Source organism: Perca flavescens, chromosome 20 (genome assembly GCF_004354835.1).
Source record: "Perca flavescens isolate YP-PL-M2 chromosome 20, PFLA_1.0, whole genome shotgun sequence".
Taxonomy (NCBI): Eukaryota; Metazoa; Chordata; class Actinopteri; order Perciformes; family Percidae; genus Perca; species Perca flavescens.
In genome coordinates, this window is record NC_041350.1 from 3522907 (window position 1) to 3535621 (window position 12715).

A 12715-nucleotide genomic window follows, 5' to 3' on the forward strand; every position below is an offset into this window, starting at 1 on the left:
TTTTCCTATTTAAACTTAATTGTTTTCATTCAGAACTCAAGACAAAAAATAAGAGTTTTTCTTGCAAAACGTAAATAATTGTTCTTCTCAATTATTCTGTTTTTCGTGATCAAAATCATAATCACGATTAAATTTAGATTAATTGCACAACCCTAAGTGGCACCAAGTTCCCCCCTATAGACCCGCCCCAGTGTGGAGGTTTTTTGTGATTGTTGTGGGGCAAAAATCCTTGATTATGCGGCACGTTTTCTTAAAAAATGCGATGGGGTATTTCTGCAGTTTTATGCGATGAAATTGCAGGAACTATCTTAAACTGCTGGGGAAAACACTGAACTTAGTTAAATTCCACCGCTGCTAAAGCAACAATATGTTCCAAAAAAAAAAAAAAAAAAAAAAAAAAAAAAGGAGACCTTCCCTCGTTCCCTGTTAAAACAATCTAAAAGACATCTCTGGGCACCGTAATGGAGCAAAAACAGCAGCTTTACTTCATGTGCACACGTCTCTCTCCAGCACTCGGGAGGGAAACCCTCGCCTCAGTAACGAGCCGGGGCGAAGAACAACGCCGCGGGCTACAGCGAGCAGGCAGGTGAAGATGGGAGTGGAAGTCAAAGCTTCTCAGGGTAAACAAAACCCCGGGAATAAAAGGACAAAATAAATATATGTGTCGGGGGAGAGAGAACGTGTTTGCTCTGGATTTGAGTGATTGTTTGCGGGGCGCAACAGGTGGATGGGCGTCCAACGAGGTGAGGGATTTAAAGTTATGAGGACGGAAAGACGGGGAGACCAAGGAGTTGTTATCAGAGAGAGAGAGAGGGAGGAGAGAGAGAGAGAGAGAGAGAGAGAGAGAGACGGGGGAAACGCTGCAGTTTAAAGCTGCCATTGAACGCTCCTCAAATACAAAGAAGCTGTCGTTTTCAACCCTTTTCGGACAAGTCAAACATGAGTTACTGCTGCGTACGGAAGCACATAACCGACATAATTATTTGAATTTAACAGCCACTTAATAGGCCTACTTAATATTAAAATATTTTATATCAGAATTGATAAAAGTTAGTATTTTTAAAGCTGCTTTTTGAATGTGTGTGTGTATGTGTGTGTGTGTGCGTGTGTGTGTGTATGGATAGCAAGCTGAATCTATTTTTTTTTTATTCCGAAACTTGAATTTTGAAACTCAGCTTTTGCAAAGGCAAATCAAGAAACTTCATATTTTGATTTCTAAGAGTTTAATTCAGAACAAAATACATTCAAAATAGTCCTATGGAAGCAAATTAGAGACACAAGTATTTGAATTTAACAGCCACTAAAAACGTAATACTGAAATATTATACTTTCTATACTATACTAAGTCTATACTAATTCAATCTGTAGTATCCCATGTCTTCTTTTTCATTTAAATTAGTTTTTTTTTCTTTTAAATATTTAAAAATTGGCAAGCACGTTCAGATGTCTATGATTTCAATGTTAGTTGGGCTCCTTTAACAAGCCCTCAGGTTTTTTATTTAATCCCACCCAAGGGCGTAACTCTGTGTTCAGCATTGGTGGAGGGGTTGAGATCTCCACTTTTGAGCAAAATAAAAATTTTGAGCATACCAAACACCTCATTTCCTGCATTCTGGTGAATTTTTCTGCAACAATTTGTGCCTTTTCTGCGTCAAATTATGTTGCAAATGCCTTATTTATGTAAAGGAAATCATAATATTTAGTTTTTTTTGGGGGGGTTGCACTGGAAAGTTTTGATCGATCCCACCCGTGCATTTTATTATATTATTGTTTATTCCCGTTTTATTTTATATGCACAAATAAAAAAAAAAAAAAATCTGGCTGTTAAAATTCCAAAACGTGTGCCTCTTTATTTTTTCTTCCATTGAGTTGTTGAGAGACACACGGGGCCAACGAATGCACTTTAAGGATAAAGAAGCTGTCGTTTTCAACGCTTTTCTGAAAGCAGTTTGGGATGTCTCAGTCAAACTGTGACGGGCGGCGAGGGATCTGCAGGAGTGAGAAGTAACAGGCTCCCCCCCGTGTGTTCAGGAATTTAAAAAAAAGGCTAAAAAGTTTGAATGTTTATCTGGTTGAAGTCCTGTGGAGTTATTCTCTCGGTGGAAAGGAAAAGGTAACAGAAGCCAATGTGGAACGGGTACGTTGTTCAGTAGCTATACGTTTCCATCCAATAAAAAAAACATTCATGCGAATAAAGCCGGTGAAAGGGAGTTTTAGAGCAAATAAAAACCTGCGCGTAATAACGTCACATGCTGTTTTGCGATGAAATTGATATGAAGAATAGATTTGAGACATTTTAATGCATCTAAACTTAACCGTAATGTCTGCCGAAACGACCAGCAGCTCACGTTTCCCGGTACCCGGTTCAAGTCACCTATTCTCTTCAGATACAGTATTAGGGGACCACTAAGGTCTATATATAAGAGACTTCAGATACAGTATTAGGGGACCACTAAGGTCTATATAAAAGAGACTTCAGATACAGTATTAGGGGACCACTAAGGTCTATATAAAAGAGACTTCAGATACAGTATTAGGGGACCACTAAGGTCTATATAAAAGAGACTTCAGATACAGTATTAGGGGACCACTAAGGTCTCTATAAAAGCATCCAAAGAGCACCATGTCATCTTCCCAGAAAAGGTGACAGGCTATTATGGAGCCAAAATGGAGTCTCGTGGCTCAACTGACTGAGCTGAAACATCTTCCCGTTTCATTTTTCAAAGGTAAACACGCTTTCAGGTGACATTAGCTAAAACTCCTCCCCCTTCAAACACATCTCATCACACATTCTGACTGGTGATTTCAGCCGAAAATCAGACAGATGGACCTCCAGATCAATGCTTCTGGACTACAAACATCACATCAGGACTTCAAAAGGTCTACACACACACACACACACACACACACACACACACACACACACACACACACACACACTTCCTCCCTGTCTAAATCTATTCAATCCATTATTAACATGTTTCCTGCCAGACAAAGACAACAGTAGAGGATCAAATGTACAGAAATAAAAGACCAAATAAGAAAAGGTTAAATTATTGAATTCTGCGAGCTCTCTTGGAAATAAAACACGGAGAGAGGGAGAATTGATATTGTTGGGGGAGAAAAGAAAAGCAAGGTGAGAGAGATTTTTTTTTGATTTTTATAAAACCTTTATTTTAAAAACTATAAACTCAAAACCAATTTTTTTTCCCCCATCACAATAAATAAAGCCACAGAAAATATTGCACCTAAACAAAACAGGTTATGTCCACTAGAAATAATCACATCCCTGCTTAAATATTCTGTCAAATATGAAATCATCTCCTACTACAGAATATAATGCATCTTTATAGCACCACTGTTTTAGAAAATCATCCATGCTATTCATTTCCTTATGAAACCTAGAGAGAGAGAAGAGAGAGAAAGAGGGGGAGAGAGCGAGAAACAGAGGGCAAGAGAGAGAGAGGGGGGAGAGAGAGAGAGGGAGAGAGACAGAGCGAGAGAGAGAGGGGGGGGGGAGAGAGAGAGACATAGAGGGAGAGAGACAGAGAGAGACAGAGGGAGAGAGAGAGAAAGAGAGACAGAGGGGAGGGAGAGAGAGACATAGAGGGAGAGAGACAGAGAGAGAGAGGGAGGGAGACAGAGAGAGAGACAGAGGGAGAGAGACCGAGAAAGAGAGAGGGAGGGAGACAGAGAGAGAGACAGAGGGAGAGAGACCGAGAAAGAGAGAGGGAGGGAGAGAGAGAGAGACAGAGGGAGAGAGACCGAGAAAGAGAGAGGGAGGGAGACAGAGAGAGAGACAGAGAGAAAGAAAAAGAGAGAGGGAGGGAGACAGAGAGAGAGACAGAGGGAGAGAGACCGAGAAAGAGAGAGGGAGGGAGACAGAGAGAGACAGAGAGAAAGGAATCACTTTTTCTTCCTCTTTTTCATCAAACTTTGCAAGTTCCCGCAATTTCATTGAATAAAACTGCATAAACATCCCGCATATTCCATCACATTTTTTAAGAAAACGTGCCGCATTAATCAATGCATTTTTCTGGAAGGACCGATTATGTCGACCAAACTGTGAGTGAGAAGACTAATTCAGACATGGAATTTAGTACAGTCAAAGATATTTGACTTTTTGTAAATAAACGCATGAACATACACTCTAGATGTCTGGTGTGATTCTCCTTTTCCAGTGTGGCCCTCTGGGAAGTTGAGTTTGACCGGCCCTGCTCTAAAACAACCCCCCAGTCTTCCTCGTTTCTCTTCGGGATGAAGGGCTCGGTCGAATTAGCTCGGAGCGCCTCCATCCCACCGATGAAAGGCCAGACTCCACTGACAGACGTCCTGCTTGTTTTCTTTCTCTCTAATCGCAGTAAACAACCAAACTACTGCTCTCTCCTTTCTCTGCTCCCTTCATTTTCCTTTTTCTATTGTCCCTCAACACAGCAAGACATTTAGTCTCTCTCTCTCTCTACCGCTCTCTTTCTCTGCAGCCTAGCTTAAGTACTGTTTGAATAACAGCAGCTCCCTGGTGTGTAAGTGTGTGTGTGTGTGTGTGTGTGTGTGTGTGTGTGTGTGTGTGTGTGTGTGGGTGTTTGTTTGAGAGAGGGAAAGTGAGCAAGGCTGTGGTGTGCGAGCTCTCTCTGGTACATCTGTCTCTTTTAGTTTACAACCACTCTGCTTACTCACACAGACACACACACACACACACACACACACACACACACACGTAATCCTGTTCAGGCAGATAGGTGCATGTAAATACACATTACCACAGAAAAACACACACACACACACACACACACACACACGAAACTCAACTAAACACACACTAAAATGGAAACCCACATTACATGTTCATGTGTGGTATCTAGACACACACACACACACACACACACACAAAGAGCTGTAAGCAGAGTAGACAGGTTGAGTGTATATCAGGGGCCTCTGTGGCCACCCAGCTCCTCCACCATTTATCTCAATTTCACCTTCCAGACCCATGCACACGCACACGCACACACGCAAACACACACACAGACACACACATTTCTCAATTGTTTGTTTTTTTTGCTACTTATTGGCTTGGACATGTCTGTTAAAATCCTACATGTGTACACGTACACACACACACACACACACACACTGTATGGATCAGGTCAGTATAGCAAAACGCCGCTCTACAATGAGTGGCAGGTAACCATAGCAACAGTAAAGATGGTGCAGTTTACCGGCCGGTGAAATTGAAGACGAGATGCTAAAGAGACGACAAACACATCTCGTCAATAGGGCCGCGTTCAAGTCATCGATTGTCCAATTAAAATATTAAGATCTTAGTTTGCGTGATCAGATCAATTAATAAAATCCTGGTATTGATCGTTTGATATTGAACTTTCCACCAAGTACTTTAAACACCAATTACCTTAAAACAACAAGTACTTTAAACACCAGGTACTTTAAACTAACTTTCTGGGGTCAGATCTGCAACTTTGTATTTTTCTGGGTCGAAATTTCAACTTTTTCTACAATTTTCTCAATTTTTTGGTAAATTTTTTGTCGTTTTTTTCACCTTTGGCGATGTTTTTGATGGGTTTTTTTGTCACTTTTTCCTGCATTTTGTAGCTTTTTTCAACATTTGTTCTTTTGTCATAGTTCTGATATTATAGACCAATTTTGTAATCGGGTCAGATTTGGAGGGTTAAACATGAACCAGGTGCATTATAACAACATGTTTCAGGGAGGAACAGGGTGAGAAACCTAAAACCTGCACTTAACTCCGTTGAAAACAGACATTTCGTTTTTTTTTTATTTATTTTTTTTTATGAATGATATTTAATTCAATTGTTAAAATATTGTTATTGAAATGTTTTTTTTTTTTTATATATGTGATCAGTATTTTCAAAATGTCTAAAAAAAATGTCAATTTCCAATCGAAATCAGACTTTAAAATCATCAGCTGTCCGGACAGTTTTTGGTACACAACACATTGTAGCAGTGAGTACATCAGAGGTGTGTGTGTGTGTGTGTGTGTGTGTGTGTGTGTGTGTGTGTGTGTGTGTGTGTGTGTGTGTGTGTGTGTGTGTGTGTGTGTGTGTGTGTGTGTGTATACGGCCTACATGGTGTTAAGCCCGTTCTATAATGAGCTATTAAAGTCTGTCTCCTTTCAGCTCTCAGCCTGACTCCGACACAAATCCCCCCTTTATTCTCCAGTACTGTAATCCACACACACACACACACACACACACACACACACACACACACACACACACACACACACACACACACACACACACACACACACACAATGACTCAGGCCTCACTTCACCTCCTGGTTTCAAAGCCCTTCTACTCTCTGTTCAAAGTACAAAGAGGGAGAGAAGAGGGAGACACGGGGAGAAAGACAACGGAGAGGGTGAGGGAGAGATGGGGGGAGAAAAGAAGAGAAAGATGGAGGAGGGGAGAGGAGGAGAAACAGTAAAACCTTCTTTACCTAAACCCAACTGTCCCGTTCTTCTTTATCTAAACCCAACCGTCCCGTTCTTCTTTATCTAAACCCAACTGTCCCGTTCTTCTTTATCTAAACCCAACTGTCCCGTTCTTCTTTATCTAAACCCAACTGTCCGTTCTTCTTTACCTAAACCCAACTGTCCCGTTCTTCTTTATCTAAACCCAACTGTCCCGTTCTTCTTTATCTAAACCCAACTGTCCGTTCTTCTTTCTCCTAAACCCAACTGTCCGTTCTTCTTTATTAAACCCAACTGTCCTGCTTCTTTACCTAAACCCAACTTTTCTTCTTTACCTAAACCCAACTGTCGTTCTTCTCCTAAACCCAACTGTTTCTTCTTTAAACCCAACTGTCCGTTCTTCTTTTTAAACCCAACTGTCCGTTCTTCTTTACCTAAACCCAACTGTCCCGTTCTTTTTTACCTAAACCCAACTGTAAACCCAACTGTCCCGTTCTTCTTTATCTAAACCCCAACTGTCCCGTTCTTCTTTATCTAAACCCAACTGTCCAGTTCTTCTTTACCTAAACCCAACTGTCCCGTTCTTCTTTCCTAAACCCAACTGTCCCGTTCTTCTTTATCTAAACCCAACTGTCCCGTTCTTCTTTACATAAACCCAACTGTCCCGTTCTTCTTTACATAAACCCAACTGTCCGTTCTTTTTCTTAAACCCAACTGTCCTGTTCTTCTTTACCTAAACCCAACTGTCCCGTTCTTCTTTTAAACCCAACTGTCTTCTTCTTTACATAAACCCAACTGTGTAAACCCAACTGTTCTTCTTCTTTTAAACCCAACTGTCCCGTTCTTCTTTTCCTAAACCCAACTGTCCCGTTCTTCTTTATCTAAACCCAACTGTCCCATTCTTCTTTACCTAAACCCAACTGTCCCGTTCTTCTTTACATAAACCCAACTGTCCCGTTCTTCTTTATCTAAACCCAACTGTCCTGTTCTTCTTTACCTAAACCCAACTGTCCTGTTCTTCTTTATCTAAACCCAACTGTCCTGTTCTTCTTTACCTAAACCCAACTGTCCCGTTCTTCTTTATCTAAACCCAACTGTCCTGTTCTTCTTTATCTAAACCCAACTGTCCCGTTCTTCTTTATCTAAACCCAACTGTCCGTTCTTCTTTACCTAAACCCAACTGTCCCGTTCTTCTTTTAAACCCAACTGTAAACTTTATCTAAACCCAACTGTCCTGTTCTTCTTCTTCTCCTAAACCCAACTGTTCTTCTTTACCTAAACCCAACTGTGTCCTAAACCCAACTGTCCCGTTCTTCTTTACCTAAACCCAACTGTCCCGTTCTTCTTTACCTAAACCCAACTGTCCTGTTCTGTTTACCTAAACCCAACTGTCCCGTTCTTCTTTATCTAAACCCAACTGTCCCGTTCTTCTTTACCTAAACCCAACTGTCCGTTCTTCTTTATCTAAACCCAACTGTCCTGTTCTTCTTTACATAAACCCAACTGTCCTGTTCTTCTTTATCTAAACCCAACTGTCCCGTTCTTCTTTATCTAAACCCAACTGTCCCGTTCTTCTTTATCTAAACCCAACTGTCCCGTTCTTCTTTACATAAACCCAACTGTCCCGTTCTTCTTTATCTAAACCCAACTGTCCCGTTCTTCTTTATCTAAACCCAACTGTCCCGTTCTTCTTCTCCTAAACCCAACTGTCCCGTTCTTCTTCTCCTAAACCCAACTGTCCCGTTCTGCTTTTCCTAAACCCAACTGTCCCGTCCTTCTTTACCTAAACCCAACCGTCCCGTGTGTCATGGAAACGTAAGCCCACCCCGACCTTTTCCTTAACCTAACTGCCTCAAAAGTGACACCAATAGTCCCGACCCAGCACGTTTAGTTAAAGCGCGTTACATGACGCTAAAGGAGACTTTTAGCTTCATGTAACAAACGCCAAAGTCACCTGACCAAGCGTCCGTCTGTTATGAGATGGGAGTAAGAATGTGTTGCCTTCAACAAGCCTCTATAAAAACCATCCAGAGGTTTCACATTAATTATCTGCATGAACAGAACTCGTCCTCCAAACATGAGCTCCGTTCCACGAGAAGACTTATTTCAAATCAACAGCAAACCATTCACACCGCTCATATCCAACAACACACACACACACACACACACACGTCTATATTACCAACAGTGGACTATCGGGCTACACCGACCAACTGTGGACTTCTATTTCTGGTCATTTAAAAAATACAAAAATAGAAAAGAACATTTACTTTTAAGATCTTTTTTTTTTTATAATATTACTGAAAATAGGCTTTTTTTACACACACACACACACACACACACACACACACGCACACACTACTACGTCTACTGCTACTGCTACTAGGAGCGCACACAAACGTTACCATGGTGACGAGGTATGCTGCTGGCCGGCCAGGTGAAGGGTCTTGGGCCGGGGGGCCGAGCAGCTGCCTGCATTAGCCGGCCGCTCCCAGTAGGGGTCACTGTGAAACACACACAAAAACAAAAAACGTGGAGAGGTTCTTTAGCGACAGCCGTAAGACACAACGAGCAGGAGGAGAAAAAGAAAGAAAAAAGGGAGGGAGGGAAGTGAAAAAAGAGAAAATGATGGAGAGAGGAATCAGGGATGTACAGGGAGAAAACTGGGAGAATTAAAAGGAGAAGGAAGTACAAAAAAAGACAAGGAGGAAAACATTATCAGAGATAAACGTGAAAAGATAGAACTGATGAAGGTTGTTACTCTCGCTTCATTGACGGGGGTTGAGATCTGGAACTATCTAGGGACACGTCTGCATGGGTTCAGAAAAGTGAAAAAAACGACAAAAATTTGTAGAATTAAATCTTGAAAAAAAAAAAAAAGAGACAAAAAGCTACAAAAACTTTTAGAAAAAAACAGGAAAAAAACCTAAAAGAAGAGACAAAAAATGGGAGACACCTTGAAAAACACGTCAAAAGGCGACAAATGTCAGAAAAAAGCGCGTTAAACGCTATAAAATAGTCTGTAACTGCCCCATCCATCCATGTACTTATTAGGCCTCTGGAAATGACCGGGACACATCTGCATGGGTTCAGAAAAGAGATAAAAACAACGAAAAATTTGTTGAAAAAAAAACTCTAAAAAAAAGAGGAAAACCTCCATAAAATTGCAGAAGAAAATAAGAAAAAATTAAAAGAGGGGAAAAAATATTGAAAAATTTGTAGAAAAAAACCTCGGAAAAAATAAGAATAAAACTCGAAAAAAAAAAAAAAAGCAGAGAAAAATAAAAGAAGAGACAAAAAAAAAGGGTAAACAACTCGGGGGTTGTAACGGCCCCATCCTCCCAGCAATTATTAGGCCTCTGGAAATGATGATGAATCAATGAGAGAGAGAAGAAACTGGGAGGATGAAAAAAGAGAAGCAAGTTCAACAAAAGGCAAAACAATATCACAGAGATGAATCAAGAAGCTAAACGTGATTAAAAGGATTTTAAAACAGCGAAATGCACCCAGTTATATAACAAAATAAGTTACAGCCAAAACATATTGAGACAACTTGACAGACATTTGGGCATTTTAACTCAGTGGGCACTCAAAAACACAACCTCCCTGACCTCCTAATGACCTGTTAACATCTTAAATATTGTGACAAAGATTTCACCAATTCAGGATGAAATCTTTAAACAGTAGCATGGGACCCAAATCAGCAGCCTGAGACCCTTGGTTCAAACCTATAGGATCACAGACGTAGACGAACATTGACTTTTGGGCATTTTAGTTTTTTTTTAAAGCCAGAAGTGACCCCATATTTGGATGAGAGAATGAACCTGGTGTGTGTAACACCGTAGACACCACAGTGGAGCCAGAAACCAAGCAGTTCTCCAGTTGGGAGTACATCCGGGGTTAGGTACGACCCCCGTTCTCTCTCCGAACTCGTAAAATACGTTCGGACAGGGGCTGTGTACACGTGTAATGTTTTGAATCTGCAGAAAGTTTTGATCAATACAGCAGATTAATTAATTCATTAATAAGAATATTACGGTTATTTACATAAATAAAGAAATTTGCATGCAGGAAAAGGCACAAATGGTTGCAGAAAAATTCACCGAAATGCAGGAAATTAAGCGTTTTGATGCTCAAAATGTCCTGGAGGACGACCCAGTTATAATGCCCCCCCAAATGCTTAAACAAACATTATCGCTAGATAGTTGGAGATCTCACTCCTCCCATCCCCCCCACCCACAATGTTTTTTTGGAGAAAGAAGTGACCATATTTGGATAAGAGAATGAACCTGGTGTGTGTAACACCGTAGACACCATAGTGGAGCCAGAAACCAAGCAGTTCTCCAGTTGGGAGTACATCCGAGGTTAGGTACGACCCCCGTTCTCACTCCGAACTCGTAAAATACGTTTGGACAGCGGCTGTCAGCGTCTGAAGCTACGAAAAAAAAAAACACCCTTCGGCGTGTCTGTAGAACGTACCGGGGAGAGCAGCAGCTACACAGGGTTTGGAGAGTAGTATAGAAGGTGGAAATTCCTCGTAGGGAGGTTGGAACATAACTGCCTCAAAAAAAAAATTTGTAAGCATGTAACATTATGGAGGTGTAACGCAGTGCAGACTTTTCAAATCATTCTGCATCTTAAACACACCAATCAACAGCTTATACTTTATTAAAAACCGCAATGTTTTCACTCTGTGGTTATATACACATTACACACAGGCCTGAATTACACACACATGCTCAGTACCTATACATGCACTAATGGAGAGATGTCCCCTCTCCAGCTACTAGTTCAACAACCTTACTTTGGTCCTAGGGGGACTTGAACCAGCAACCCTCCAGTTCACAGCCCAACTCCCTACTGACTGAGCTACTGCCACCCCCACATGAAATCACTTTTAGTCCTTGAATAGAACTCACACTCCAGTGTGCTGAAAAACTGAAAACTAAAACAGCTCCTGCCTTTGGAAATTATTCATCTACATAAAATAAACCTGCAGTTTGGTGTGTGTGTGTGTGTGTGTGTGTGTGTGTGTGTGTGTGTGTGTGTGTGTGTGTGTGTGTGTGTGTGTGTGTGGGGATTTAAAAAGCTAAACGCTGCAGACTGGGACTCGACAGGTGGGAGAAGTGACACCGAGTCAAATACAAAAGCAGCCCCCCAAAGTGGACTGTCTATGCACAGTAAATTATTTGAATTTTACACACCCACCTAAAAGACAGGCTGTCAAAACCCATGCCGGAATGGATTTTTCATACGGAGAGAGGGGGGAGCGAGGGAGCGAGAGGGAGCAAGAGGGAGCCGAGGAGAATAAAAGAGAGGAAAAAAAAGAGGTAAAAAAAAAATATAAAAAATAGGAGGCGGGAAAGAGGGCGAGAGACACCGGGAGGAGGAGAGCGAGGCAGCGAAGCGATGCAGGGGAACATTAGCTGCACCGTGTAGCGCGCCATAAAACCATTGACATTGTCGGTCTTGCTTTGTGGACGAGTATTATTGTAAAACACAGTTTTGTGAGGCGAGCCGGCCGCTATTGTTCTTGTCAGAGGGGTGAAGCGTGGGGGGCGCACCGGCGGCATAACTTATTTCTGTTTTTAAAGCTACGTATGCGGGAGGGAGGCCAAAGAGAGAGTTGGTTTTTCAAATTAAACCAGCGAGATGTAAGTCCAGAGATTGTATTACTTTTAGATTTGATCTCTTGATGCATGACCAGGAAACAGAGCGCTGCTGTCGGGGGCGGAAGACAAAACACAGAAAAAAAAAAAAAAAGGTAAAGGGAAAAAAAGGCCGGTTTGTTCTCGGAGAGCTCGGAGTACTTTACTGATTATACAACGCGGTTTAAAGGTCTTATGACATGCTGCTTTTTGGATGCTTTTATATAGATCTTAGTGGTCCCCTAATACTGTATCTGAAGTCTCTTTTATATAGACCTTAGTGGTCCCCTAATACTGTATCTGAAGTCTCTTTTATATAGACCTTAGTGGTCCCCTAATACTGTATCTGAAGTCTCTTTTATATAGACCTTAGTGGTCCCCTAATACTGTATCTGAAGTCTTTTATATAGACCTTAGTGGTCCCCTAATACTGTATCTGAAGTCTCTTTTATATAGATCTTAGTGGTCCCCTAATACTGTATCTGAAGTCTCTTTTATATAGACCTTAGTGGTCCCCTAATACTGTATCTGAAGTCTCTTTTATATAGGCCTCAGTGGTCCCCTAATACTGTATCTGAAGTCTCTTTTATATAGACCTTAGTGGTCCCCTAATACTGT

General features: G+C 41.3%; 1 protein-coding gene across 1 annotated transcript in view; it reads right to left on the bottom strand.

Annotated features, from left to right (window-relative positions):
• The window catches only part of LOC114547063 (neuronal PAS domain-containing protein 3-like), a 194616-nt gene extending 185718 nt beyond the window's left edge, over positions 1-8898 (bottom strand). Inside the window, exon 1 of the mRNA XM_028566294.1 lies at positions 8855-8898. The gene's annotated coding sequence lies outside the window, so the exon portion shown is untranslated. The remainder of the gene's footprint in view (positions 1-8854) is intronic.
• Positions 8899-12715: the final 3817 nt, after the last annotated feature.